At 40.7% G+C, this 28000-nt stretch overlaps 1 long non-coding RNA gene across 2 annotated transcripts; it reads left to right on the plus strand.

Moving 5' to 3' along the window:
* Window position 1: 1 nt before the first annotated feature.
* LOC121823111 (uncharacterized) lies at window positions 2-28000 on the plus strand. Of its 2 annotated transcripts, none has more exons than XR_013045219.1 (3): window positions 2-376; window positions 23599-23907; window positions 27674-28000. It is a non-coding gene; the product is annotated as an uncharacterized LOC121823111 (long non-coding RNA). The 2 variants fall into 2 exon arrangements; XR_013045218.1 differs by lacking the exon at window positions 2-376 and adding an exon at window positions 15998-16410.

Raw genomic sequence — 28000 nt, forward strand, 5'->3', positions numbered from 1 at the left:
CTGCCTTGCCTAGTCAGAAAGGAAGGCTGTTCTCTTCACCCTGGTAGAGGCAGCTACTCTCCTAGACTCCTCCTTTCCAAATAAATCTCTTTCTCAAAAGAGTTTTGGGTGAAGACCTTCATTCACTGGTGCACAGAAGAACCTTGCTGGGACATCCCATAGTGGACCGAGCAAGGGGGAGCTAAACAGAAGAACCTTACTAAGACATCCCATAGTGGACTGAGCAAGGGGGAGCTAAACAGAAGAACCTTGCTGGGACGTCCCATTAGTGGACTGAGAAAAAGAGAGCTGGTAACACTGAGCCAGAGATTTCGGCTCTCCAGGAGAGGAGCAGGATTGCTGTGCCCTGCGGGGAGACCATCCCCCATCACACCAGGTATAGCCTGACTTTCCCAAAGAGTCAGGATACCCTGCTAAAGCAGTTCCAGGCCTGACTCTCCTGAGAAATCAGAAAAATTTCCCTTCCAGAGTTGGGCTGTTTCTTTGCAGTTCCAGCCATCAGAGCTGTGCTAAACAGTTCCAGGTGTCCGGGACACCTTCTGGGCAGAGCTGTTGTTCTGAGCAGCTCGAGGTGTCCGGGATACCTCGCCCTCCAGGGCTGAACTGTCTCCTTGCAGTTCAGCCATCAGAGCTGTCCTAAGCAGCTCAAGGTGTTGCCTAACTCCTCAGGTAGTCAGGACACCAAACCCACAGAGTTGCAAAACTCACCTTTTGCAACCAGTTTACTAACATTTTTTGGTGCAATTTATTAACAGCTCTGGTGTTTTTTGTTTTTTGTTTTTTGTTTTTGTCTATATTACTGTGTTCATGTTATATGCTACCAAGTCTTCTATCTACTCAAAAGTACATGGTTAGAAGGATAAACTCTTTTGGCATTGTTGACCCACAAAACTGTGAAATGTAATATAATGGATGGAAAGGCCTAAGGCATGTTACTGCTACTTCCTGTACCTTTTGAGCTTGTAGAGAAGGCTGGGCTTGACTGTTAGAGTGACCACACATGGCTTCTCTTACAGTGGAGCCTCAGGGTCATCACACTTCTTCCCCAGCTGCTCAGGCCATTAAGAGAACACATTCCTGCAAACACATGTCCTGTGAGGCCATCATTACCTAACCTCACAAGGTCTCCTAGACTTTAACATTGGCCAAAGTGTCACAGGACTCAACCAAATTCAAGGGATAAGACATAAACTCAGCCTTTCTACACCAGCAACACTGATGACTATGAGATTACGTTTGAAGATTGTCTTCGTCAGTGTTCTTTTGCTGTGAACAGGCACCATAACCAAGGCAACTCTTTTTTTTTTTTTTTTTTTTTTTTTTCGAGACAGGGTTTCTCTGTGTCGTTTTGGTGCCTGTCCTGGATCTCACTCTGTAGACCAGGCTGGTCTCGAACTCACAGAGATCCGCCTAGCTCTGCCTCCCGAGTGCTGGGATTAAAGGCGTGCACCACCACCACCACCACCACCACCACCACCACCACCACCACCTGGCAAATAGGAAATTTTTTTTTTTAAGATTTATTTATTATGTATACCGAAGAGGGCACCAGATCTCATTACAGATGGTTGTGAGCCACCACGTGGGTGCTGGGAATTGAACTCAGGACCTCTGGAAGAGCAGTCGGTGCTCTTAACCTCTGAGCCATCCTCTCTAGCCCCCCCCCCCAGGCAACTCTTAAAAAGAAAAGTTTTTTTTTTTTTTTCAGAGGCTTAGTCCTTTATCATCACAGCACATAGGCGGACATGATGCTGGAGGAGCTGAGAGTTCTGCATCTTGATCGGCAGGCAGCAGGAACAGAAAAAAAAACACTGGATCTGGCTTGAGCATTTGAAACCCCAAAGTCTACTCTCGGTGATACACTTCCTCCAACAAGGTCACTGTCAAGTAGTACCTAATCCCTGTCAAGTAGTGCCACTCCCTAATAACTAAGCATTCAAACATATGAGCCCGTGGGGGCCATTCCTATTCAAACCACCACAAAGATTATTACATATGTCTTGAGACACTGAATTTAATTAAAAAGAATTTTTTTTTTTGAGTTTGATGTGCCTTCTTTTGTGTTGGAGTGAGATGGAGATGAGATATGCTGAAGAGTAGAGTCTTGCTTGGTTCCAGTGAAATGCACTGAAAACGCTGCAGTGTTTGCCGTGGGGAAAGGCGAGATAATACCATAAAATGGCAGCATCTAAAATTTGGCCGCTTTTCTGCTTACTCAGCCAGGTCCTGTAGCACGGGTCTCCGGAGAGAGTTTTCATGATTGGCCAATGATCCTATGAAGCCGCCAGCTTGTCCTATCTTTTACATTTCCTTCCAAGAACTGTGTTCTCCCGCTATGTTAGAATTCCTTGTGCAGGTCTCAAAAATAGCCTACCGTCGTTAAGGAGACCCCAGAGGCAAACTATACTCACGATTTACAGTGATGATGTCTATTCTCAAATGCCCTCCAAATATAGCACCTGCTTGCTTGGAAAGAACAAGGCGGGTTTCTGGCTTTCAAGAGTGTGAAGGAAGCCGGGCGGTGGTGGCGCATGCCTTTAATCCCAGCACTCGGGAGGCAGAGGCAGGTGGATCTCTGTGAGTTCGAGGCCAGCCTGGTCTCCAAAGCGAGTTCCAGGAAAGGTGCAAAGCTACACAGAGAAACCCTGTCTCAAAAAACCAAAACCAAAAAAAAAAAAAAAAGAGTGTGAAGGGTTTGCTGAACAGAGAAAAGGTCAATCAAGCTGGCTGTGCCTTGTGGCCACATGCAGGGGTTTGGTGGAGCCATAGAGGAGGGTGCTTACCACGAGCATTCCTTTATTGTTTACAAGCAAGTGTTGCTGGTAGGAGAGCCTCTAGCTTCCCCCACTCTCCAGTTTCCAGACTCTAAAAATTAACAGAAATGTGAAGTGGGAAGGGACAGAGGCATGGCAACCAGGATTCATTCAAATGAGTAAGTGGCATCCTTTTAGCACGAAGGAAATCTAGGTGTTCCTGTCTGAGAAACATCAAATTCATCGGTATCTTCTAACTTCTGGACTTTCATTACTGTCCAGTTCAATTGTCCAGTCACCTAAGATATCTTCAAAGGACAGTGGGGGGGGGGGAGGTAGGGGGGACTGGGTAGATAGCTCAATTGGTAAAGTGTTTGGCTACACAAGTTTGAGGATCTGAGCTCAATCACTAGCACTTGCTTAAAAAGCTGGGCCTGGTGGTCAAGCCTGGCACTTGCTGGCTAGAGAATCTAGCCTGATTTGTTGGCCCTAGATCCCAAATGAGAGAGCCTGTCTCAAAAATAAATAAGTAAATAAATAAACACAATTTAAATTACTTAAGTTAAAAAGTGTATTTGTTAGGTCCAAAACTCCAAAAGGCAGTGCATATGTCCAGGAATGAGTGAAGACTCAGCTCAGGGTGGATGATAGGAGAATTTCTGGTGGCTAGACAAAAGGGAACAGTCAGCTTTCCTCAGGATCCTGTGAAACAGGTTTCTGTCTTTCAAAATTATTCATTCTCATTCTCTTCCCTTGACTCTGGCAAAGGGGACATGTGGCTCTCCATTGACATCTGCCTGTGGGTACAGATGAAAGCCCACAGGCAGGTCTCTGTCATTCTTAATTGATACAGGGGCTATTTGGTTTATACTTCTTGCTCAAATTGATCCTGCTCAGATCTCTCTGATGGCATTGGTGGCATGGATGGTGGGGCCCACCTTGTGCCAGGCCCTAGCTTTCACAGTGTAGAGGCTGCAGCTGCTTGGCCAACCCATTCAGAGCTAGAAAGTCTTTCACCTTAAAAACATTCTGGCTTTAAAGTAACTTTGGGTACCAAAGATGGACCTGCCACTTGCTGAAGACACAGATTTTAAAACTTTGAAGTTTAAATTCCCTTGGTCTCTTAAATGAAGAAGGCTTCTAAAGTGAGACACTAAATTGGTTTCACATGTAAAAACCAGGCTTTGCTGTTCCTTCCTTGCCTCCCACCAAGGAAGGCAAACTCAGACAGGTTTCCTTGCCGACAGGCTCCCAGATGACGAAGCAAGCTCACTAAACTGCTTACAACGATAAAGCAAACTCAAATTACTATGATGTTATTTTAAAAATTTGCTTTTATAATTCCTTTATTTATAAAAACAAATAAACATGCTTTTTGATGACTGCTCTCAGTAACCAAGCACCAGTGTCTAATGGGAAATGATTGGATGTTTCCAAAAGAAAGGAAAAGAAAGTGGTTCCAGTGTATGTAAGTTGCAAAGGTCTAAGGAAGTGACTTAAGGTATGTGAAAAAAAATGAGACAGATAATACATGAGGTTAAGACTTCAAAGGTTCCAAGTTTTAACATATTAATCAACAGAATTCTGATAAGTTATTAGTCTAGCCTTGGTAAAGCACTGGCTACTAAGCCTGTTTTTTAGATTATCATAGTCACAGGCTAAAAATTTTAAATTCCTTTGGTTGTTTTCTAAATAGTGACTTAAAAGTACTCCTCATTGTGCTGAAAACATTGCTATCCAATCTATATCTGTTCAGTCCTCTAGAGAGAGGAAGGATTGTTTGCAGCTTCCTCCCAGAACCATCTTTTGGGTCCTCAAGATCCTACCCTTTCTTCTCTTTCCTGGCAGGGAATTTGTCTTACTACCGATGAACGTTCATACTTCGACCATGTTATCAGCTTTCCAGGCTTTACTTTTGCTGTGGCTCAAAGGTATGACTCTACTCCAGTTGCTTACAGACACTGATTCACTGATTTCTCTACCCTGAGAACCCCAGTGCAGATTATAGACAGTGGTCACATCAATGTATCTAAAACTTTTATCTCTTTTGTCAGCTTTAAAGAGTCACACGAGCTTTAGGAAGTTGTGACTTGGATCCTTCAAATGGTCTCCTTCATCAAATAGTCAAATGGACTTCTTCCTCCCTGACTGTTGGATGTGTGTTCTTTATGTCTTCTGGACCGTCCAGTCAAGAAGACATACCTGGAGTAGCGAGTAAAGATTTCCCCTAAACTCCTTAACTTTACCTTCTGTTCCTAGTCTATATCTGTCCCAGTAGATTTCCACTTAGCTGACAAACACCATCCAGTAATCAAGCTGCAGCCTACAACTGCTCTATGATGAGCTCATCTCTCTAACCTCATGTGACCCTGCAAAACCAGCGAGCCCTGGACTTGCCAAAAACTGATTGGAACCAGTCCCCGATGTGAATTAGTCTGACCAGTGTGACTGCTCCCTGCAGTTTCTTTCAGGCAAAATTACTTAAATTCTCATCTCAGAAAAGAAAAAAGAAAGAAAGAAAGAAAGAAAGAAAGAAAGAAAGAAAGGAAGGAAGGAAGGAAGGAAGGAAGGAAGGAAGGAAGGAAGGAAGGAAGGAAGGAAGGAAGGAAGGAAGGAAGGAAGGACGAAAAAATGTGAAACAAAACCCAAAGTGGGTAGCTCCAGAATGATGTCCAAGGTTGACCTTGACCTTCCTTTCCTACAAGTCATTTCCCACGTTCCAGTCTGAATGGAGCCAAGTCACCCCCTCACACACCTCAGGGACAGGACACAGATATGAGGGAACCTTTTGCCTTGTAATTCACTATCACAACAGCTGTTTAGAGGCCCCAGAATCCACAGGGATGCCTTTGTGCCCACAGCTTTACAAACTGGCCATGGGAATTTAGGCAAACAACCTTAGCTGAAAAGATTAAATTTGGAAAATGAGGATGGCTTGATGCCTAAAATTCTTTTTAAAAAAAAAAATAGTAACTAGGATTCCAATTTCTAAGATTCCCATACTGATGTGGCCTGCTTCGAACCCCTGAGTATGACTGAGTCTGATTTGGCTCAGTTTGTCACATGGGTTCTACTCAGGGAACATGGCAAACTTATTTTTACCATGCCTCATGGGCTAATGTCTCTATTCGTTAGGATGCTGCTGGGTTCTCTGTTGCTGCTGGCTGTGGTTCCCTCTGGCCGCATTTCTGATTTTGTTGGAAGTAGACTTAGCATCCTCCCATTTTGACGGTTCCTTTTATGTAGGGAGAGTGAATTAGATAACTGTCTAGGTTTTCTCTCCTGCACAGCATTCTTGCGATGGAGTGACATCTGCTTCTGTTGTCATAGTGGGTGGAATACACCGCTCTGATTGGTTGACAGTTTGGGTTGATCGTGTAACATTGTGTGGTCATCGGACTATCAACATACATGTTTTAAAAAAAAGTCTTTAGCTTTAAAGAGCACAAAAAGAGCACACCGCAGGTGTCTGGAACCCCTTCATAAAGGACTGGGGAAGAAAATGTGTGTAAAGAAAATGAATCATAGCAGAAATAGATTTACTTAGCAAAGCCAATTCTAAATCAGCAAAACCTCCGAAACATACAGACCTGTGAAGATAGAAAAAAAAAATGTTTACTGCAAGCTGTTCAAATCTTGAATTTGTAACATAACAACAGTAGACTCCTTCAGACAGTGAAGCTAGACGTTGGATACCACTTTCGTGTGTGTACAGATGCACACATGTACACAACCCACACATACTAATAATAAAATAAAAATTGAAATTTAAAAAAACGACCAAGCAGTACATTCTAGAAGACAGAAAGTACGTCAGAGGAACTTTCTGGAATCACACAGATGTCACGGCAGAATACTGGTAGCAGTGAGTGTGTTGCAAGAAAGAAAGAGACTCAGAAAAGAACAGGACAGTTTGCAACACAAAGGAAATGGAGAGAGCTCAGACCGGACAGTCCTGAACAGGGAAGCTGCTCCTTGCTCAATCACAGCTGTGGCCATGTAGAAGAAGGAAAACAGCCACCTCAAAGCTTAGATTTACAGCATCAAGACCTATAGCACCACATAAAAGAAAAAAAAAAAAAACATGAAAAGCTATGGCTGTCAGGACTGCTCAGTGGGGAAACGTACCCACCATTAAGCCTGATGACGTGAGTTTGATTTCAGAGATCCACAGGATGGAAAGAGATAAGCGGCTCCCATTAGTTGTCCCCTGACCTCTACATATTCGCCACGGCAAGCATATGTATACAGGCACATGTGAATGCACACATACACACTCACATACACACACACACACACACACACACACACACACACACACACACACACAGTGTATTTTCTCATTTTTGCCTTTGTTCTTAAGGCTATCGCAATTGCTTGGGGTCTTTTTTTTTTTTTTTTTTGCTATACACATGCTAAAACCTGTTTATCAGTGTCTAGAAGAAGCAACAGCACTTTAGGATTATAATCAACAATTTATCAATATTCAGCACCAATTCGTCTCTCTATTTAAGGCTTCAATTTTTTCATCAGAAATTCTCTCCTTTTTGAGTACAAAAAGACTATTTTCTTTTTTGTAAAATTACTTCTAGGTATTTTCTGGTTTTAAACTGTTGTAGTGGAGTATTTTAAGTTCATTGTATATATACGGAAATGTCATTTACATTTTATATTGATTTATATTTGGTGACTTTGCTAAATTCATTTACTGGTACCAGAAGTACGCAGATTGATTTGAATGTCTTCTGTACACAACCAAATCATCCACAAATGATAGTAGTCATATTTGTATCTTCCCAATATTTTTTAAATATATGGCCTTACTATATTTTCTATGAGTTATGAATGGAAATCCTTGCCTTCCGCTTGATCTTATTTTACAGTATATTAGCTGCAGATATCTTTTGGTAGACGTGTTTTATCAGCTCGGGAAAGCTTCATTCTTGACCTAACCTTTAGAGGGTTTTTGTTTTCACTGCTGAAGTGTTGGGTTTTTTCACTCCCATTTCGATGATTATCCTTGTCTCCTCTTTATTATTGTGGTAAATTACAGGCTTCGATGTTCCCCTGGAGATGTCACCAAATTGATCAATTTTCTAAAGTTAAGCCAATTTTGATTTTTCTGGGGCAAATGCCATTAGGTTATGGTAGAATATTTCTTTTATGAATCACTGCATTCTAAAAATATCTGTTTATGAGAGGTAAGAGCCTAATATTGTTTTCAAATAACATCTTCCCCAGGCTTGGGGAATGGTTTTGTGCTGATTTTATAATTCAAAAGCTTCACGGCATATTCTCCTTCCCTTTGATCTCTGTAAGAGTTTATTTGGAATTGAGGATATTTTTTTCCTTAAACATTGGGCAACTTCTCCGGGGGACCCTCTCAGCTTGGATTATTTTTACTATGGGGGGGGGGGTTGGCAGCTGAACCTCCACTGTTTTAAACAATGTACAACTCCTTAGATGCTTTTTTTGAGTCTTTCAATTTTGGAGAGCTGCTTTTTTCAAGAATGTCTTCCTTTTATCTAAATTTTCAGTAACATTGGCATGAACTTGTGCACAAAACATTACACATCGTCACATTAACATCCGTGTACTATATCCTAGTGTTTGCTGTGGGTAATTCATGTGTTCACATTCTCACATGGGTAATTCATGTGTTCACATTCTCATGTGGATAATTTGTGGTTTTGTTCAATTTTTTTTGATCAAACTTTTTAAAACACAAAGTCCTTGTTGACTTTTTTGCTGTTCTTGATTTTATAGATTTCCTCTATTGATTTTATTTTTCTTCATTTTTTAAAATTTCTTTGAGTTTGTCTTTTTCTAGATTCTGAATATTAACATTTGCATAAGTAGCTTTTTTCCAGTATATATATATAATATATATATAATATATAATATTTATAACTACAAACTTTCTTTTAAGTCTTATTTTAGTTGAAGCTCATAATTTTAAATGGTGTACTTTAATTTCTATTCAATCAAAGATGTTTTCTAAGTTTTGTTTTTATTTTGCTTTTCACATGTGTTATTTGTTTTTTATTAATGTACATTAGAATGTCTTTATTAGTGCATATATAAAACGATGGGTTTCATTCTGACATTCTCTTTCGTGCATATGAAGTACTCCAATTACACTTACCTCCCCCTTTGCTCTGTCTTGCTCCCTACATCCATTCTTCTTCCCCAGCAGTGTCCCTCCTGCTTTGGTGCCCTTTCATACATCTAGATTCCACATATGAGAGATAATGTGATTGTTTTCTTTCTGAGACCAGCTTGTTTATCCTGATGTGATGACCTGCACTTCTGTCCATTTTCCTGCCTTGGGTCAATGTGTGACTAACCAGATTGGGGACCAGTTGATGTCTTTTAAAATATAATGTTTGAATAAGATAAAATGTACATTCTTTAACTCAACTCAGCCATTCTCCACCGCTCAAATCCATCCTAGAAGGTTCTATTGTTATAGCTGAAGGTTTATCACCTAAAAACACCTTTCCTTTCTATTTAGTCTAATAGAAGAGATTAGCTCTTGAGTTACAATGCTAGAAAACCATGTACTCCAACTGTCTTATGTATCTTATCCTCTACTTCCTGGTAAATCTGCTAACATGGATCTGTTTTGAGCACACGGGACAAATTTCTAAATAGCTGTAGTTGGCTGTTATTTCTTTGGCTGCCCGTGTTGATTTCCTGCATTATACGGTAGGGGTACTAGGTCTAGAATGGCTCAAATCGCCTTATACACATTGATAGCTACTTATGATAGCTGTCATCTGGGAGCTTAGCTGGGGTTGCTGACTGGCCACCTTGGTTTCCTTCTCAGTGGACTTCTCCACGTATTCTCTGAGTTTCCTTCCTGTATGGTAGCTGGGGTTCAAGTAGGAGCATTACAATTTAGTCCTAGAATTTCACACCAGCAGAATTCTAGTGACCAAAGTTAGCTCAGCTCTTACTCTGGTTTTGAAATCTGTTAAATATTATAGAAAGCAGAGCAAAAAGCACATGGTAACTTATTATATCACATTCTCAATTCCTCTGTCATTTCAATTTATCAGAGAGTAAGAAGTTAAAAAGAAGCAGACCACAGAGTCCAGTCAGCTTTAAGGAAAGAGCAAACACACTCCACCCTTAAATAGGGTGAGCTCTAAGAGATAGTGTGGGCTGGCCTGGGGGGAGCACACCTGTAATCCTGGTGCTTCGGAGTGGGAAGAAGGAAGATCAGGAGTTCAGCGTTATTGTTGGATGCATAGAGAGTTCAAGGCCTTCTGGTGCTACGTTGAGACTTCAAAACAACAACAACAAAAATCATATGTGATGACAGTTTTTCACCTGTTCAGTGGGCTTTCAAAGTCTGCTTTGCACATTGTAACTCTAACATGATTTGGTGTGTGTGTGTGTGTGTGTGTGTGTGTGTGTGTGTGTGTGTGTGTGTGTTCAGCATATCTGTCAGTCTGCCTGTCTACTACTTGATCAGAGTCTATTGACACTTCTGATCTTGGGGAATTTTCTTCATGAACTTGAAAAATCATCCTGCTTCACATTCGAAGCAATTTTGATCAGTTTCATCAGAGCTTATGCAAATCACATTTTTGGAAAAACGGTTACAAACAGGTTGCATCAGGACCACAGAGCAGTCACTGACTTGACCACTGTGTCATGCTGGCCCAGAGACAGAACTGTCCACAGAGTGAAAACCGTAAATGACCTCCAGTGAACAGTGTTTTGTTCCAAATAGCCAGGTCTCCAGATAACACACTGTACATGAACTGCTTAATCATCTGGGTTGACTCTGTGAGGGAGCTAACATGTTACCGAGTATTTAAGGCGTGGCTGTGGTTATCTGTGCCTTGTTTATTAACATCCCAGAACTCCTTTACAGCTGCAATTTCCCTTTGCCTTACCCTCCCATCCAGTAGTAATTTGAAATGAAGTTCCAAATCCATTTTCTGGTCTTTTGACTTTGCTTCATTCACACTCCAGCATGGGAATATGGAATTTATGAGGACAGCCCAAGGAGCCTGGGCTTATTTGGCATGGCAATTCTGTTTCACGGCTTAAGGAATCACCAAACTCATTGATGAAATCTATGTTTTATTTCTTTCATGCTATCTGTATCTGTTTTGGTGTAAGAAATTTTCAAAAATGAATTGGAGGTGTGAGAAAAAAAATGAATTGAAAATACTTCCCTCTTTTTAGGCTCAGCGATCATCTCAATAGCCCAGGAATCACTGGGCCTTTGAAGGTCAAACAGAAGCCACCTGTGTGTAAAAGCACCTGGGCATGGCAAAATTGTTAGGAGTGGAGATTGGGTAGTTTCCTTAAATGTTTCTTCAGTGATAACTGTCCCATTCAACTTTTCTACTGGAGTTGATTTTTTAAAAATTCCTGTTTCCCAGAAAATCAACAATTTCCCCTCGTTTGGTAAAGTACTAGCCACTCTGAGTGATTCCTCTACAGTGTAATGAATAATTTAATGATGCTTAAAGTAGGTCAGATGTGAAGGACAGGGAGGCTAAAATGAACACACTTTAATGTCACTTGGGCACACAGAACCTGCCCTGACTACTGGACAAATTGTTTTAAAGCGATTTGGAGCTTTCTGACTTCTAGGGAAAATACTTACACAGAAGGTCTTAAAAGTCAAGTTTGTGAAAAGGCGCAAAACTACACAGAGAAACCCTGTCTCGAAAAACCAAAAAAAAAAAAAAAAGTCAAGTTTGTGAAGTATCTTGTTACACAGTGATCCCAGCACTCTGCGCTTCTGCTTTGTGAAATGCAATCTCCTTTGGTCTGAAACAGAGGCTGATTCCTGATGGGCAGAAAGATGGCTTTTGTCCCTGGGGAAGCCACTAGTCTGCAATTGTGTTTACAATTTAGGGAGAATAAGTGGGGTTGAATTTAGGTACCTAGAGTTCCGTCTCAGGCCTCCAGTGTTTTCTTGGTTTCAAATTCCTCTGGGATCGTAACATCTGTCTGAATATGGACTCAGACAAAATAAAACTTTTCTGGTATTTCATGTAAGACAGATAATGATTCATTTGCGGGTATGGCTCTCTGTTTCACTGATCCACACTGCTTACATCATTACCACAAGCTATAATCCCCTGGTCCCATCTTTTCTACTGGAGTTGACCGCGGCGGTCTTGAGTTTATTGATATTATTCTTTGTCACTCTGTCAATGAGTTTCTCGGGGGACAACCCGCTTCCTGGGCAGCCCCAGTTTTGCCCTCTCTGGGCCTCGTGATCTCTGACCAAAAGCAGAAAAACTAGGATTCATAGAGAACAGCCTGTCAGACACCAGCATTCTCCACATGGCTGTTCATGTTAAGATTGTTCATGCTTAGATTGCCTTAATAAAGAACCAGAGATGGGGTGGAGGGTGGGAGGGGTCAGGGGATGCTTACATAGCACATATATGTTCCACTCAGTACTCTGCCGAGGCTGGTTGCTTCTTCCTGCCGTGACAGACTTTGAACTCCTGACTCTTCTGGAAGCAGCGTAGCTTAGCTCCATACCCTTCCCCACTTCCCAGCAATGGCCTCCGTCACGTCACACACCTTGCTGTGATACATGGCTACATCATTCCTGCTCAGGTCTTACTCAGACACTGTTGCATTCCTCACACTGGACTTGAGGTCAGCCTTCCGGGGTTTTCTAAGATGAGGCTTGTAGACACAGGCACGGAAACCACACATCCTGCTTGATGTGTCCGGACCTGCAGTATGTTTCTTCGGTTGGACCAGCACACCCTCTTCCTTGTTATCAGAAGTGGCTCCAAGTGGTCTTCATCTTCCTTTTATGGGAGCACACCTCAGCATCTGCAAGGAATTCTGTGTGTTCTGTTCTAAGGGACACAAAGAGGCATGGCGCCATGAGCTTGTAGTGAGGAAAGGTTGACAAGTTTCTGTAGAGCATCGAGCTCCCCTTAGGCAGTAAGGGTCGGAGCTCTTTCTGGTTAGAATTTCTTGTCTGTAAAGATTTATTCTGGGCTTTTTACTGATCCTGAAGCAGACATAAAAGGGGAAAGTATCCCAGTGCCATTTTTAAGATAGATCAAATGTTAGGCCACCAAAAGTCTCAACAAGAGTCCTCAAAATTTGAAATCATATAATAGATGTCTTTTCAAATGACAATAGAGAAACATTCAAGATTAATAAGAAATGGAACTTCAGAAATTGTACAATTAGGGCCAGCAAGATGGTTCATTAGGTAAACCTGAACTCAATCCCTGGATCACAGATAGTGGGAGGGGAGAACTGACTACTATAAGTTGACCTCTGACCTCCATACACTCAAAATGCACAATAAATAAATAACAAACAAACGTAATTTAAAAATTTTTACAAACAAAGTTGCACGATTACATGTAAATTAAACAACATGCACATAAAAAGTCAAGTGGGTCAATGAAAAAAAAAAGAAAAAAAATTTAAAGTGTCCTGAAACAAATAAAAAAAAATTGAATCATATAAAACTTTGGCATATAACAAATCAGTGCTTAGAAGGTAGTTTATAGCAATAATAGATTACAAATTTCAAATAACCTAATAATGTAATGCAAAGAGATACAAAATCATCTACACATCACACTTTCAGTTGGGAGAAGAAAGTATAAATATCAAAGCAGAAATAAGTGAAGTTGAAACTTAAAAGACTTATAAAAGATCAATGAAATAATAACTTGTTCTTTGGAAAATAAAGTAAACAGATTTCTTCCTAGACCAAGAAAAGTAGAAGACCCAAGCAAAGAATACCAGAGGTGAAAACAGAGTCATTACAGTGGATCCCACAGAAACATTAAGGATCATTTGGGATCATTAAGAGCAACTATTTTCCAATGAATTGGAAACCCTAGAATGAATGGATAGATTTCTGAGCACATATAACCTATCAAAACTTGAACTATTAAGAAAATAGAAAACCTCTGCTGGCCAATAATGAGTAAATAGGTTATAACAGAGTTAAGTTTCTCCCAAAAAGAAAAACCGAGGGCAAGGTGGTGCCGCTGCTGGATTTTAACCAACTTTCAAAGAATACCAATCCCCCTATTCCCAAACTACCATTCAAAAATTAAAGAAAAGACTTCTTCCACATTTATCCTATAAGGCCCGCATTATCCAAATAATCAAAGCTGGTAATGACATAACAAAAAGAGGAGGAGGTGGGGGAGATTGCTACCTCATGTTCCCTATTAAAATGGATTAAAACAGACAAACTTCTCAATAAGAAACAATCTAATCCAATATCAAATCAAAAACTTAGCAATATGCCCCAGTCAACTGAGATTTATCCTATGAGTGCAAGGATGGGTCAAACTATGTAAATCAATAAATGTGATATATTACGTGAGCAGAGTGAAGGACAAAAGTTATGATCATCTCAACAGATGCAGAAGGTGTAGCATGAATCTTAAAAAGTTCTTATTAATAAGAACAAACACAGACCAGGTATTGGAGTGAATTCTAGAAGATCAGAGAGACAGAACAAGCCACAGCTACCTCACCTCTCCAGTTCCTCAGCTGGTCCTGTTTCCTCAGACTGAAAGCCTCTGAGTTCTCATCCAGAATGAATCTCAGCTGAACTGCTGCTTGAAAGCCTGAAAGCTTAACCAGCCAAATGCTTAACCAGTCAAATGCTTCTAGTTTCTGGTCCTCACACCTTATATATCTTTCTGCCTTCTACCCTCACTCCCTGGAATTAAAGACGTGAGTCACCATGCTTGGCTATATCCTTAAACACATGGATTTCTGCCTCTGGAATGCTAGGATTAAAGGCATGTGCTACCACTGCCTATCCTCTATGTTTAAATTGTGGGTGTTCTGTCTCTGACCCCAGATAAGTTTATTAGGGTGCACAATATTTCTGGGAACACAATACCACCACAAGAAAGTATTCAATAGAAGTCAACTCATTCCATGATGAAAACTCTCAATAAAGTAGCTACAGAAGTAATATACTTCAACATGATAAAGGAGGCATATTAAAAGTACAACCACCATTATAATGAATAAGGAACTCTGAAAGCATTTTCTTTAAAATTTGGAACTGATGTAGTCTTCCACAGTTATTGAAGAGAATCCTGGACTCCTAGTCATAGCAATTCAGAAAAATAAATAAATAAATAAATAAGTTAATAAGTTAATAAGTAAACCAAACAAACAAATATCAGTTGACTGTAAGGCACAGGCTTCTAATTCAGGATTCAAGAGGCAAGACCATCCAAGGTTTAAGATCAAGTCTGTTTTACATAGTAAGTGTCAGGCCATCCATCTCTACTTAGTGAGAACTTGTCCAAAATAAAAAAACAAATGAACAAACAATAAATACCACCTAGATCTGAAGGAGGGAAGTCAAATTGTTCTTGTTTACAAATGAATGATTTGTACTTAGAAAAGCTTAGACTCCAATGGACAACCGTTAGATTTGATAATGAATTCACTAAACTGTTAGAACATAAGCCTATATACAAGAAAGTATTGCTGGTCCTCTCCTCTTGCTAGCAGCACAGAGACCCCAGGATGCCTGCAGTTACTGTCAAGACATAGAGCAGCAGGTGTTCATTCAAGCTCTGGCAGCCTTCCTCAAAAATCCAGAGAGCTGCCGGGCGGTGGTGGCGCACGCCTTTAATCCCAGCACTCGGGAGGCAGAGCCAGGCGGATCTCTGCGAGTTCGAGGCCAGCCTGGGCTACCAAGTGAGTCCCAGGAAAGGCGCAAAGCTACACAGAGAAACCCTGTCTTGGAAAACCAAAAAAAAAAAAAAAAAAAAAAAAAAAAAAAAAAATCCAGAGAGCTGAAAGTCTCTGAACAGGTGAACACAGTCAGGCTGGTCAAGCATAAAGACCTTGCTCTTTAGGATGAAAACTGGGTCCCCACAGAAGCTGTTCCCACAGCTCAGCACCTGTACTTCCTAGATTGTGCTAAGGTTGGCTCTATGACCAAGACCTATGAAGGATGTCAGAGAAATAGTCTCAGACTCAGTAGCTTTAGTAGAGGTTCCAAGAATGTTGCCCACCCTCTCCTCCAAGCTCTCTAGGGGCAAAAGTTGGAAAAAATGGTCCATATTGGGGCTGCAAGTTGATACCTCAGGGGTAAGGAAATCTAGATAGAATCATTAGTTGGTAACTACCAACAAGAAGCATTAGAACAAAGAATGTTCTTTAATAAATAAATTATCTCATCTACAAAACACATAAATAAGCATTTCACTTCTGTACCAACAATAGACTTGTTGAAAAAGAAATTTAAAAACACAGCTACAAATTTCATTCATGACAGCTAAGAACTGTTGTGTGATATTTTGATTGTGTTCTGACAAATAAAGCTTGCTTGGAGTCAGAGGGTGGAGCTACCCACTAGCTGACCAAAATTAACCATAGAGGTTTGGAGGAGGACTGTAAACAGATAGGAGACAGGAAGTAGTAAGGCAAGGCTGAGAGAGGATCTCGGCTCATTTTGAAGGAAGGAACGGAAGAGATAGGAAGTCACTAGTGGCTGCTCTCCTGCTTCTGTGATCTTTCAGGTTCTTACCCCAATATCTGACCCTGATTTTATTATTGATAAAGAATAATTAGTTAAGGCTTCACCTGAAGAAGGGAAGAATCAGTGGAGTCACCAGGAGACACAGAAGGAGCAAGACATGCTGGAGGACAGGTAAGACATGAGCCACATGGCAGTACATAGATTCATAGAAATTGGTTAATTTAAGGTGTAAGAGCTAGTTAGTAATAAGCCTGAGCTATCAGCTGAGCATTTATAATTAATAAGACTCTCTTGTAGTTATTTTGGAAGTGGCTACCAGGACAGGAATACTTGCCTACAAAATACACTTATGACTAAACTTAATCAAGTAAGTTCAAGACCTCTACAAAGAAAATCATAAAGCTGTGATGAAAATAATTTTAGTGGACAAGCACACAATGAGAAGACAGCCAATGTCCATAGAGTGGCAGAAGTCATATAACCAATAACACCGAAGCAATCTATAGATTGAATGTAGAAAATAAAGTTATAAAATTCAAATGAAAGTCTCTCTCTTATACCACATTCAACATACCCACTGTGCCAGATCTAGCATCTCCTTTTCCAGAGTCTAGTCCAGCGTGAATAGATGAAACCAGAAAAGATCATATTGAGTGAGATTATCCAGATCCATAAAGACAAACATCATATACGCTTTCTCATCAAAGGTTCCTAGCTCCAGATCTTCATATATATATGTATAGTTCTCACCTCTCATCAAGGAAACTTCTCTTTACCACAGATAGAGATCATTACAGAAAACCACAACTGATCAAAATTGCAGAATTGTAGAGCCCAGTTCCAAAGGATATGTCTACAACACAATTCCTGCGCCTAAGGCTCAGGAAACATGATGGAAGAGGGAGCAGAAATATTGTAAGATCAGGGAGTTTGCAATGAGTTTGTGTCTCCTAGTAATGTCAGAAGCTACACCCATAAAATCTCATCAACATGACTGTCTAAATACAAGCTGAACAAAGATAACATGCAAGAGAGAGCTGAGGAGAGGCCACAAAGCTTCAACTCTATACAAAGAACTACAGGCAGCTAAAGAATTCTGAGAGTGGCAGAAAAAGTTTCCTCCAGGGAAGGAACAAACAAATTGTTCATCCAATTCCAAATAATCAGCCCTGAAACATACATACAAGTAACACTTTACAGACTGAAGAGGCTATATTTAGGAAAACATATGTATGTACATACATCAGGCATGTTACAACAATTAATGAAGGAAGAGGAGATTGATTTGAAAGAGATCAAGGAGGGTATATGGATGGGCTTGAAGGGAGGAAAAGGAAGGGAGAAAAGATGTAATTACCGTTTAATCTCAAAAGCAAAAGAAGCAGTAAAAATTCAAATGAAATAAAAAATCTTTGATTTTTAAATTAATGGAAAAAGAATAAAGCAAGAGGCATAATAGTTTATTTTAAAACATACTGCAAAGCTATAACAAACATCACAGCATGATACTAAAAGCCAACAAATAGAGAAATAGAACATAATAGAGACCCAGAAATAAACCTACAGACTTAGAATCAATTGATTTTTGATAAAGGCATCAAAAATATGTATTGGAGAAAGGACAGGTCTCCAATAGATAGTGTTTAGAAAACTGAATTATTAATAAGCAGAAGAATAAGAGTAGACACTGTGTCTCTTGTCATTTAGGTAGATTTAAAAACAGAATAAAATCCACATGTCAAAGAGGTGTCTGAACTCTCAGATTTATTTCAGCACTAGTCACGGTGGCCAGAATCATCCTAGGTGCTCACAGGGGGCTGAATGGGTGAAAAAAGACATGGTATGTATTTTCCAAGCAGTATTCAGTCATAAAAATGAAGGAAATTTTGTCACTGTCATCACTTGAAGCAACATGAATGGAAGGAATAGAGGAAATTATGTTAAGTAAAATAAGCTAGGCAACGAAAGACAAACACTATGTATCTGTATTTATAAGTGGAAACTAAAAAATAAAAATAAAAATAAATTTAAAAAAAACCCTTGATCTCATAAGGAAAGGAATGGGATAGTAGCCAGTAGAAGATGGGAGGGGTGAAGGGAAAGGAATAGAGATTGGTTGGATAGTGGGTACCCAAACACAGATTAGGCATAAGCCCTTGGGACCTGAGCATATGGATGCTTGAAAAATTATTCAGTATTTCTAGTTAATAAGATGATTAAAAGTTTCTCATTACAATGAAATGTATGAAGAGCTGGAAGTGTTTAGAATCTTGATTTGATTGTTGCATACTATGTGTATGTGTCAATTAATATGCTGTAAACCACATGCACATATAATTCATATGCTTCAATTTGAAATTTAAAAAGTATGCTGTCAGGAAAGATAGAAGCTAGAGCTAAAGATTCAGTGGCCATCATAAAAGTTTCTTTTCATATTTATTTATTTTTACTGTTTTTAATTTTATATGTAAGGATGTTTTGCCAGTATGCATATATGTGTACCACATGTAAGCAGTTTCCATGGAGTCCAGAAGTGAGCATTGGGGACCCTGAAATTGGAGATACATATGGTTGTGAGCTGCCACATGGGTGCTTGGAACCAAACTTCAGCCCTGTGTAAGAGCAGCAAGTGCTTTTAACCACTGAGCCATCTCTCCAGTCCCTTTATTTTTATTTAAGTGCATGTATGTGCATGTGTGTGAGGTGTACATATGGATATCCCCAGAAGTCAGAAGAAGATGTTAGATCCCATGGAGCTTGAGTTTTAGGCAGTTGTGAGGTCTCCTATGGGTGCTGAGTTCTGAACTTGTGTCCTCTGGAAGAGTAGGAAGTGCTGCTGAGCCATTTCTCCAGCTCTAATATTTCAAGTTTTAAGATTGTATAAGATCACTAGAGAGTGCAGATATAATAGAGTCCCCATGGCCATGGTGTCATTCAATCACCATTTGTTTATGTGTCTGCAGTGAAGAAATGAAGTGGATACATGTAAAAGTGCTTTGTAATTGTTGTTTTTTCATAGAATCACAAGTATGGTTGGTAAAATATTTCCTTCAGTGTTGAAAAACGTTGAAGATCTGAGCCTGTAGCTGAAGTTTTCTCCAGTCCTGCCTGGCCCACAGTCAGGACAAATCTTTGTCACCTGCCAGTCCCACAGCCACTCAGACCCAACCAAGTAAACACACAGAGACTTATATTGCTTACAAACTGTATGGCCGTGGCAGGCTTCTTGTTATCTAGTTGTTCTATCTTAAATTAAGCCATTTCTATAAATCTATACCTTGCCACATGGCTCCTGGCTCACCAGTATCTTACATATTGGTACTCATGGCAGCAGCTGGCCGAGTCTCCTGGCTCAGCCTTCCGGTTCCCAGAATTCTCTTCTCTGCTTGCCCCACCTATACTTCCTGCCTGGCTACTGGCCAATCAGCATTTTCTTTGTACAGAGCGATATCCACAGCATGAGCTGATTCATAAAATGAAACAAAATACAAGGGAAGAAGTTGTAAATTTCCAGATCTCACACTGCTGGGGTATTGCTGTCTGTTCACTCCCATGCATCTCATAGGGTCCATCTGACCCAACAGCCACACTCTTCCTCAGCAATAAAGGTTGAACAGGGGTCAGGCATCGGGTATTCTGGTCAAGGAAAAAGGGCTGCCAGCGCTCCTGAACTGCAGAAAGTTCACAGACTGTGGGAGGGAAGTTCGTGCTACTGAAGGTCCTCATAGTCTGAAAGGGATTGTAACCAACCCTGGAATAAGACTAACATCATAGGTGGCACAGACAAAACAATAAACTGGATGGTTTGTGATGTAAGAAAAGAACCAAGACCCATAGGTGGCACAGGAGTAACCTGGGTCCTGTTTGGTGTCCTTGATATGTGGTATTAACTAACACAGAAAACCATGCTCCTGCTGCGGGAGCTAAATAAACACCCTTGTGCTATTCTTGATTCTTGCACTGTTGTGGAATATTATTTTAAGATGCATTACATTTGTTCATGCTGTGGAACATTTGTTTAATGACGCAAAGATGTGCTGCATTCTTTTAACTCTGTGAAGCTGTGTTACTGTGCCTGCCTAAAACACCCAATTGGTCTAATAAAGAGCTGAACAGCCAATAGCCAGGCAGGAGAAAGGATAGGCAGGGCTGGCAGACAGAGAGCACAAATAGGAGAAAAAGAAGATTAAGGAGCAAGAAAGAGGAAGAGAGGAAAGACTCCAGGGTCCAGTCACCCAGCTACACAGCAAGCAATGGAGTCAGAAGTAAAGAAATGTGTACAGAAATAGAGAAAGATAAAAGTCCAGAAGCAAAACATAGACAGGATAATTTAAGTTAAGAAAAGCTGACAAGAAACAAGCCAAGCTAAGACAGGGCATTCATAAAAAAGAATGAGCATCTGTGTATTTATTTGGGAGCTGGGTGGCAGCCCTCCCCCAAAGAGTAAGAGCCAAATGAGAAAAAAAAAAAGAGAGAGAGAAAACTACATTGCACTCAACGGGTGCATCACAAGTATGATGTCCAGTGGGCTGTCCTTGACCTTTTTTGTTTGTTTTATGAGTCAGAGTTTCTCTGTGTAGCCCTGGCTGACCTAGAACTCACTCTGTAGAACAAGCTGGCCTCGAACTCACGGAGATCTACCTGCCTATCCCTCCTGAGTGGTGGGATTAAAGGCGTGTGCCATCATCACTTGGCAGTCCTTGCATTTTAAAGGCATTAGGGGGAGTGTTGCAACTAAGTTTAAACCAATTCCAATATTAGTAACAGGCTGTGACTTCAGAACACATTCATAAACCATCAAATTAGGTTAAATTCAAAGTGGAAAAAGCTGCATGTAATTTTCCAGTAACTCAGATACTCACATATAATAAATAACAAAGGACAAAAAGTAAAAGAAAGTGCTTCCAAAATAAAATAGATGATAAATGCTAGGGAGTAGCTAAGTCAAAATAAATGGCTGTAACATCTGGCCATGACCCTATCAGACTCCTATTGTCCCTAGACTCTGATTGCTCATGCCTGCCTTTCATTTAGCTGGCTTTGTACATTTGAGTATTCAGAATCATATTCATGAAGCCATGTGTGCTTATGAATTCTTACCATGTGTTCCTTCTTAGCACGTGTTCTGTTGTAGGTATAATTATGTGACAGATGAGGAGAATAAGGGTCAAAGAAGCCAGATACTATTCCAGTGTTAACTCTTAGCCTACAACAACAAGAACTTTATATGTAGTAGCTTAGCCTAGCTATTTAGTCCCAAATGTATACAACGTTAGCTTGAATGTGCATTCATCAAGTATTTATTGAGGGGGTAACTAAGTCCTCCTCAGTTCTACTGTAGAGCCACAACATACAGACCCATATTTAAATCCTAGGCCAGTCCAACACGTTGCCATCATCCCGAGATGATGGTTATTAGGACCTGTGTACAAAAGGAGAGGAACAGGATATTTCTCCAAATACTCTCTAATATGCTGTCATTGGCTTTGTGCATAATAACCCTGGATATTGTCACCATGACAACACACTGTCCTTAGTCCTATTCAGACCATTAGGCATATGTTATAAATAGAATATTCAGTCTCGTTCTATCCAATTGTGTCTTTACTTTTATTATAATAAGAGAAATAATAAATGGCATATTAGCTTTTTGCTTCAAAAGTCATGAATTTCATGAAGTTCTTATTTAATAAGTAACATAGCTACAAGAGGCATACATAATTATTCATACTTTTCTTTAACAATTTCAAACATCTATATAATGTGTTTTGATTGCATTTACTATTCATTACCTTCTTTGATCCCCCACCCCTGCCTCCTGCTAAACCCTTTCTCAACAAGTCCCCTACTACTTTCATTAATTTCTTTTGGTGTCCCACTGAGTTTGATCGCAATTCCTTGCATGATTGTGAGTGGAAGTTTATTTAGTGGAACAGAGGTAACTCGCCAGTGGCTATCCTACAGAAGACAATGCCTCCCAGCATCCATTAACCGGCAATAGCTCTTCTGGGAGAGGTATGGCCTCATAAGCCCCTTCCTGTCCCATGGTGGAATGCTGCTGGCCTCAGTCTTTGGCAGGTCTCCTGCAGGGAACCGTGGCTTCTGTGAATCCACATACACAGTTGCTACTTCATGTCCTGATATTTCGCAGCACCCCTCCCCATGTTCTGGCTCTTACATTCTTTCTGTCCCCTCTTATACAATGTTCCTGAGTCTTGGAGGGAGATTATTCCACATTTAAAACTTTTCTTGGTCCCTTAATGAATAGTAAATAACCCATTATCAATTTAGAGAAAAATTATGTGTCAACACCACAAAGATATGCATAAATGCCTTCTAGTCCCAGGAGACTGATAACACACAGGCCTGTGTTCCTATGGATGGAGTGTGAATCTGTAAACTTAAAATTAGAGATCGTGTGGTCACGTAGCATCACCGTCTTTCCCTGTAATGCTCACACAGGCAATTATCCTCATCTCTTTACGTCTGTGGTTTGTTTCAGATCTCACTCAGAGAATCTCAGCCTGTCACAGCAGTGGAGAGTTTGTAATGTATCAAGTGACAAGCTGGCCAAATTAGGTGGGAAGAGCACAGTCTTAGAGTTTCTATTGCTGTGAAGAGACACCGTGACCACAGCAGCTCTTAGCAAGAAAAAACATTTAATTGGGGCTGGCTTACAGTTTCAGAGGTTCAGTCCATTATCATCATGGCGGAGAGCATGATGTGGCATGCAGGCAGACATGGTGTTGGCTACATCTTGATACGCAGGCAACAGGAAGTGAACTGTGACACTGGGAGTAGCTTGAACACAGGAAACCTCAAAGCCCACCTCCACAGCGATGAACTTCCTCCAACATGGCCACACCTACTCCAACAAAGCCACACCTCCTAGTAGTAACATTCCCTTTTGGGACCATTTTCTTTCAAAACACAAGCACATTAATTCTAACCAGCAGATTGTCTTTCTGTCAATTTCAAAAATGAATTTGATAAGGAAGCGTCTTTTTTTATTTAATGAGATGTGCTCCAGGAGAGTGTTTGTGAGATTTGTTTTTAATTTTCACTATGTGTGTGGATGTGTGTCTGTGTTGGGTTTGTGCACATGAGGATACAAGGTGTCAGATACCCTGGAACTGGAGTACTTGTGAATCACCCAATGTGGATGCTGGGAACTAAACTTGTGGTCCTCTGCAAAAACAGTGTGTCTGCTTAACTTTGAGCCATCTCTCCAGACCCTCGGAAACTTTAAGAGCACAAAGAAAATCTGTATTATAAAAAAAAAAAAAAGAAAAAGAAAATCTGTATTATTTAATTATATCTTCTATTTAGTATTGATTATCATCTTTCTGATTTTTCTAGGAACATCAATGGTGAGAGCTGGGTAGAAGTGGAGAATAACAATTATTCTTGATAAATTGGCATGTGTTAGGCATGATTATCTGCCTATTTGCTCATTAATTCTTGCAATAGTCCACTGAGGAATGCATCACCACCCAACCCATCTTGACGGTGAGGAACCCGGAGTTGAAAAAGACCCAGTCACGTGTCACGGGGTGAAGAGGTGAAACAAGAAGTTCTGCACTTTACTGATACTCGTCTTTGTTGATTTAAAAGCCCATTTTTTATTCAATTTCAAGATCCAGACCATTTCCAGAAAAAGGTTTATAGGTAAATATTAAACAAAGACATTTTGAATCCTTTGTTGGATGTCTTGGATTATTTGCTTGTATCTTGGCATGAGTAAAACCTGCTTCCTTTCATTCCATAGAACCAAAATGCCTGGGCCAGCCTCTGCATGGGAGCCAGAGGTCATTGCTATGTCTCGGTTCAGGTTCCCTGGGTCCGCGCTCTGCACATCCCACAGTGCGTGCTAATGGCTCCAGGTGGCAGTGATGCAATCAATGGGCTTTGCTTAATGAGCCCGTTAGCAGTCAGCGCTGCTGTGGTGGATGCAGAAACAAGTCTCAATTTGGGATTAAATCAAGATGCTCACTGTACATGAAGGCAATGGAAAGAATCAAGAATATCACTCTAAAAGGCACCTTTAATACTCCCTTAGAGACTCCCCACCGTAGAAAGCTCATTAAAATGCTCTATTCTCAACTTTCCATGACTATGGAACACCTCTTAATGCCAAAATCCAAGTAAAACAACCCCAAATCTAACCTGACAGCTAATGGAAAGAAACAGGTCTCACTCAGAATTCTGTACGTAGGGAAAGAAGAAAAAAAATCAGTTAAAGATTTAAAAAATTAAAAAGCAGAGGTCTTCAGGATTTCAAAGTGAATGGTGAACTGCCAGAGTCCTGCCCACTGGAGAGTGACTAGGATGACCATTGGGAAGGTCAGCGCTTGGCTGGAGGGAAGGCCAAGTATTCTGACCTGTGATGATGCTGGGAGGGGCAGAGAGCAGGCTGTGCAGCATCAGTCTTATGTTCCAGGGGTGATTAAAATTGATGCTCACTCCAACACATAGCTATACAGCCTAAACCAGGATGTCTCAACCATGGCCCAATGATACTTTGGCCAAATAACTTTTGGGGTGTGTGTTCCTGTTTGTATGTATGTGTGTGTGTGTGTGTGTGTGTGTGTGTGTGTGTGTGTATATGTATATGTATGTGTGTATGTGTACATATGTATGTATATGTACATATGTATATATGTTAGCACATGAATATGGAGGTCAGGGATCAACCTTGGGTATCATTCCTAACAAACACCATCCACCTTGGGTTTTGAGACAGGATCTCTTACTGAGCCTAGAATTTGCCCACTTGGCTAGCCTGGCTGCCCCTGAGCACCAGGGTGAATCTTCTCACCTCCCAGGCACTGGGACTTTTCTACATGGATCCAAAAGATCTAACTTGAGTCCTCACACTTTCAAGGCAAGCAGTTTACCAACTGAGCTCTCTCCCAGTGTCTTTGGGTTTCCTCCACTAGATACCGGTGGCATGTTCCTTTCTGTAGCCATGACACTCCAAAATTCCCCTTGGACGCTGTCAAATATCCCCTCCATGTCAGAAATCACCCTCAGTGGAAAAACTACTGAGTCTAGTACCTTAGCTGACCCTGCTTAGGAGACCCTGCTTTACAATGGCATTCCAGTCATGTCTCTTCCCCTCCTTCAGATAGATTGAATTTTAGTCCGTTCACTTACTGGTTGTGCAGCCTTTATCAAACAACAAAATAACAATATTAAGTCTCTCATTGATTATTTGTTCACTAATTCAACCAAAATGTATGGAAGGAGCTAGGGAATACACAAGGTCTGGAGGGGCACAGTACTGAGCAAGAATAACGCCAAAATCATGCTGACCACTCTGCTTTCACAGAACTTACAGTCTGGGGTAGCTTGGATGAAAATGGCCCCAATAGGCTCATATTGGAATACTTAGTCCCTGTTTGGCAGAACTGTTTGGGAAGGATAAGGACCTTATGGGAGAAGGTGTGTCACTTGGGCTGGGCTTTGGGGTTTCAAAAGCCCAAAGCCCACCCCAGTTTCCAGGTAGCTTTTATCTGCCTCCTCTTTGCAGGTGTACATTCTCGGTTACTGCTCCGGTTTCATGCCCACCTATCTGCTGCATTGCGCCCCCAGTCATAACAGGGAACTCATTCAGGGAACTCGTCCTCTGAAACTGTAAGCAAGCCCCCCAATTAAATGTTTTCCTTCATAAGTTGCATTGATCATGGTGTCTCATCCCAGTAAGAGAAAATTAAGGCACAGCTTAACAGTGAGAAGGATCAAATAATTGTTCACCTACGTGTACAATAGCTAGTCAGGTGAGCTCTGTAAAAGTAGAGGGTATTTCTAGTTGGAGAAAAAAGCAAAACAAGCAGCATTCTGAAGCATGCACATGGCTTTACCACAGACAATGAGCACCTACCTCCCCTTTGAGATGGTAGTTTTATATGATAGAAGGTAAGGATGTAATTTCATATTTTCCCCATAGTTATCATTCCCCTTTAATCCTACTGATTATCGCCACCTCACTCATATAATCAGCAATAAGATATATGGAGATCTGCATCTAGACTACCTCTTCTTCTATTTGTCTTATTTCTTGTCACTTTGGCTTAATTATAGTTTTATAGTAAGTCTTGATATCCGGTTATGTATGTCTTCATCTAATCCAGTACTCTGTAGGTTTTTCTTATGACTCCCTTGCAAAAATGCATTTGAACCACATCTCTTTTGTTGTTGTTAGATACTTTTTGTTTAATATAATTTTTTCATACACTATATTCTGATCATGGCTTCCTCTCTCTCAGTTCCTCCTTACTCTGTAGTGCTTGGCTGTTTCTTTTCTTTTTTTTTTTTTTCTGAGACAGGGTTTCTCTGTGTAGCTTTGTGCCTTTCCTGGAGCTCACTTGGTAGCCCAGGCTGGCCTCGAACTCACAGAGATCCGCCTGGCTCTGCCTCCTAAGTGCTGGGATTAAAGGCGTGCGACACCACCGCCCGGGGGCTGTTTCTTTAATGTATGTTTTAAGGTAGATTTTCAGTTTCTACCATACACAACTGGCGTTCTTACTAAAATTAACTTCAGGATTAACCAAGAGGAGCTATATTTTAATAACCCAAATGTGAACATGTACATCTTTCTGCTCTCTGTTGCTAGCATATATATATATATATATATATATATATATATATATATATATATAAACTTGAGTTTTGTATAGGATTATTAGCTAACTCAATGAACTCTTGTCTACTAAGATCTCATGAGTTGCTAGTAGATTTCCTCAGGGTTACTATGTAAACAAACATAAATGTCTATAGAACGGGGAAAAGATCACATCTCCGTCCTTTTTGTGATAGTGTAACAACATGCCGCAGGCTGTGTAATTTATGAGGAACAGAAACTTATCGCCTGTGGTTGAGGAGGCTCAGAAGTTCCAGTTCATCTGGTGTGACTCTTCCGATCACCCCCTCCTATGCTGGGAGTGGGGGAAGCAATGGATATTAATATGTGTCTTCACAGGGCAGAAGAGTGGAACATAGGTCACTCCCCTAAAGAGGGTGAAGTTAGAATATTCATTTCCCCCAATGCCGTACATACTTTTCTCAATGCAGGGACAAAAATTCCTGACAAAAACACAGCAAGAAACATGTATTGTGGCCCGCAGTTTGAGGGGTTGTAGTCCATCACGGTGAGGCATCAGGGATGGGAGATGGATGGTCACATTGCATATACACAGTCAGACAGAAGAGAAGGATGAGTGCCTAGCTCTCTTTATCCTCTTCCCTTTTTATTTAGTGTAGGGTACCATCTTATAGTACAGTACTGCCCACACTCAGGGTGAGCCTTCCCTCCTCAGTAAAACCTCTCATAATGACCACCTGAGACATGCCTCCAGGTTTGTGTCATCGTCGATTCTAAATACACTAAGCTGACTCTGACTATTAACCATCAAAACCCACCATTGTCTTGCAGACCACAGCAGATGGCCTTCATCCTTCTACCACAGATGTTGCCTCCCATCCCACTACCCTCTCCTCGCAGCTGCCTGATGAAACTGCTAAGCATCACTTCACTGCTTGTCCTGAGCAGGTGACAGCTCTCTCCTCCCACACACGGTTACCAGCTTTTGACTGACTGCTGTTCTATTTTGTATTGATTCTTGACTCCCAGTCCACACCTTCATGAAATGTCCCTTTAGTTCACTGTCCTCAAACCATTAATGTGTGCTTTTACTTTGTCTGGAAACCTGACCAAGGCAGAAGTATATAAATAATCAATGCCATCCTACTGTAATCTGGA

The sequence above is a fragment of the Peromyscus maniculatus genome, chromosome 16 (genome assembly GCF_049852395.1).
Source record: "Peromyscus maniculatus bairdii isolate BWxNUB_F1_BW_parent chromosome 16, HU_Pman_BW_mat_3.1, whole genome shotgun sequence".
Taxonomy (NCBI): domain Eukaryota; kingdom Metazoa; phylum Chordata; class Mammalia; order Rodentia; family Cricetidae; genus Peromyscus; species Peromyscus maniculatus.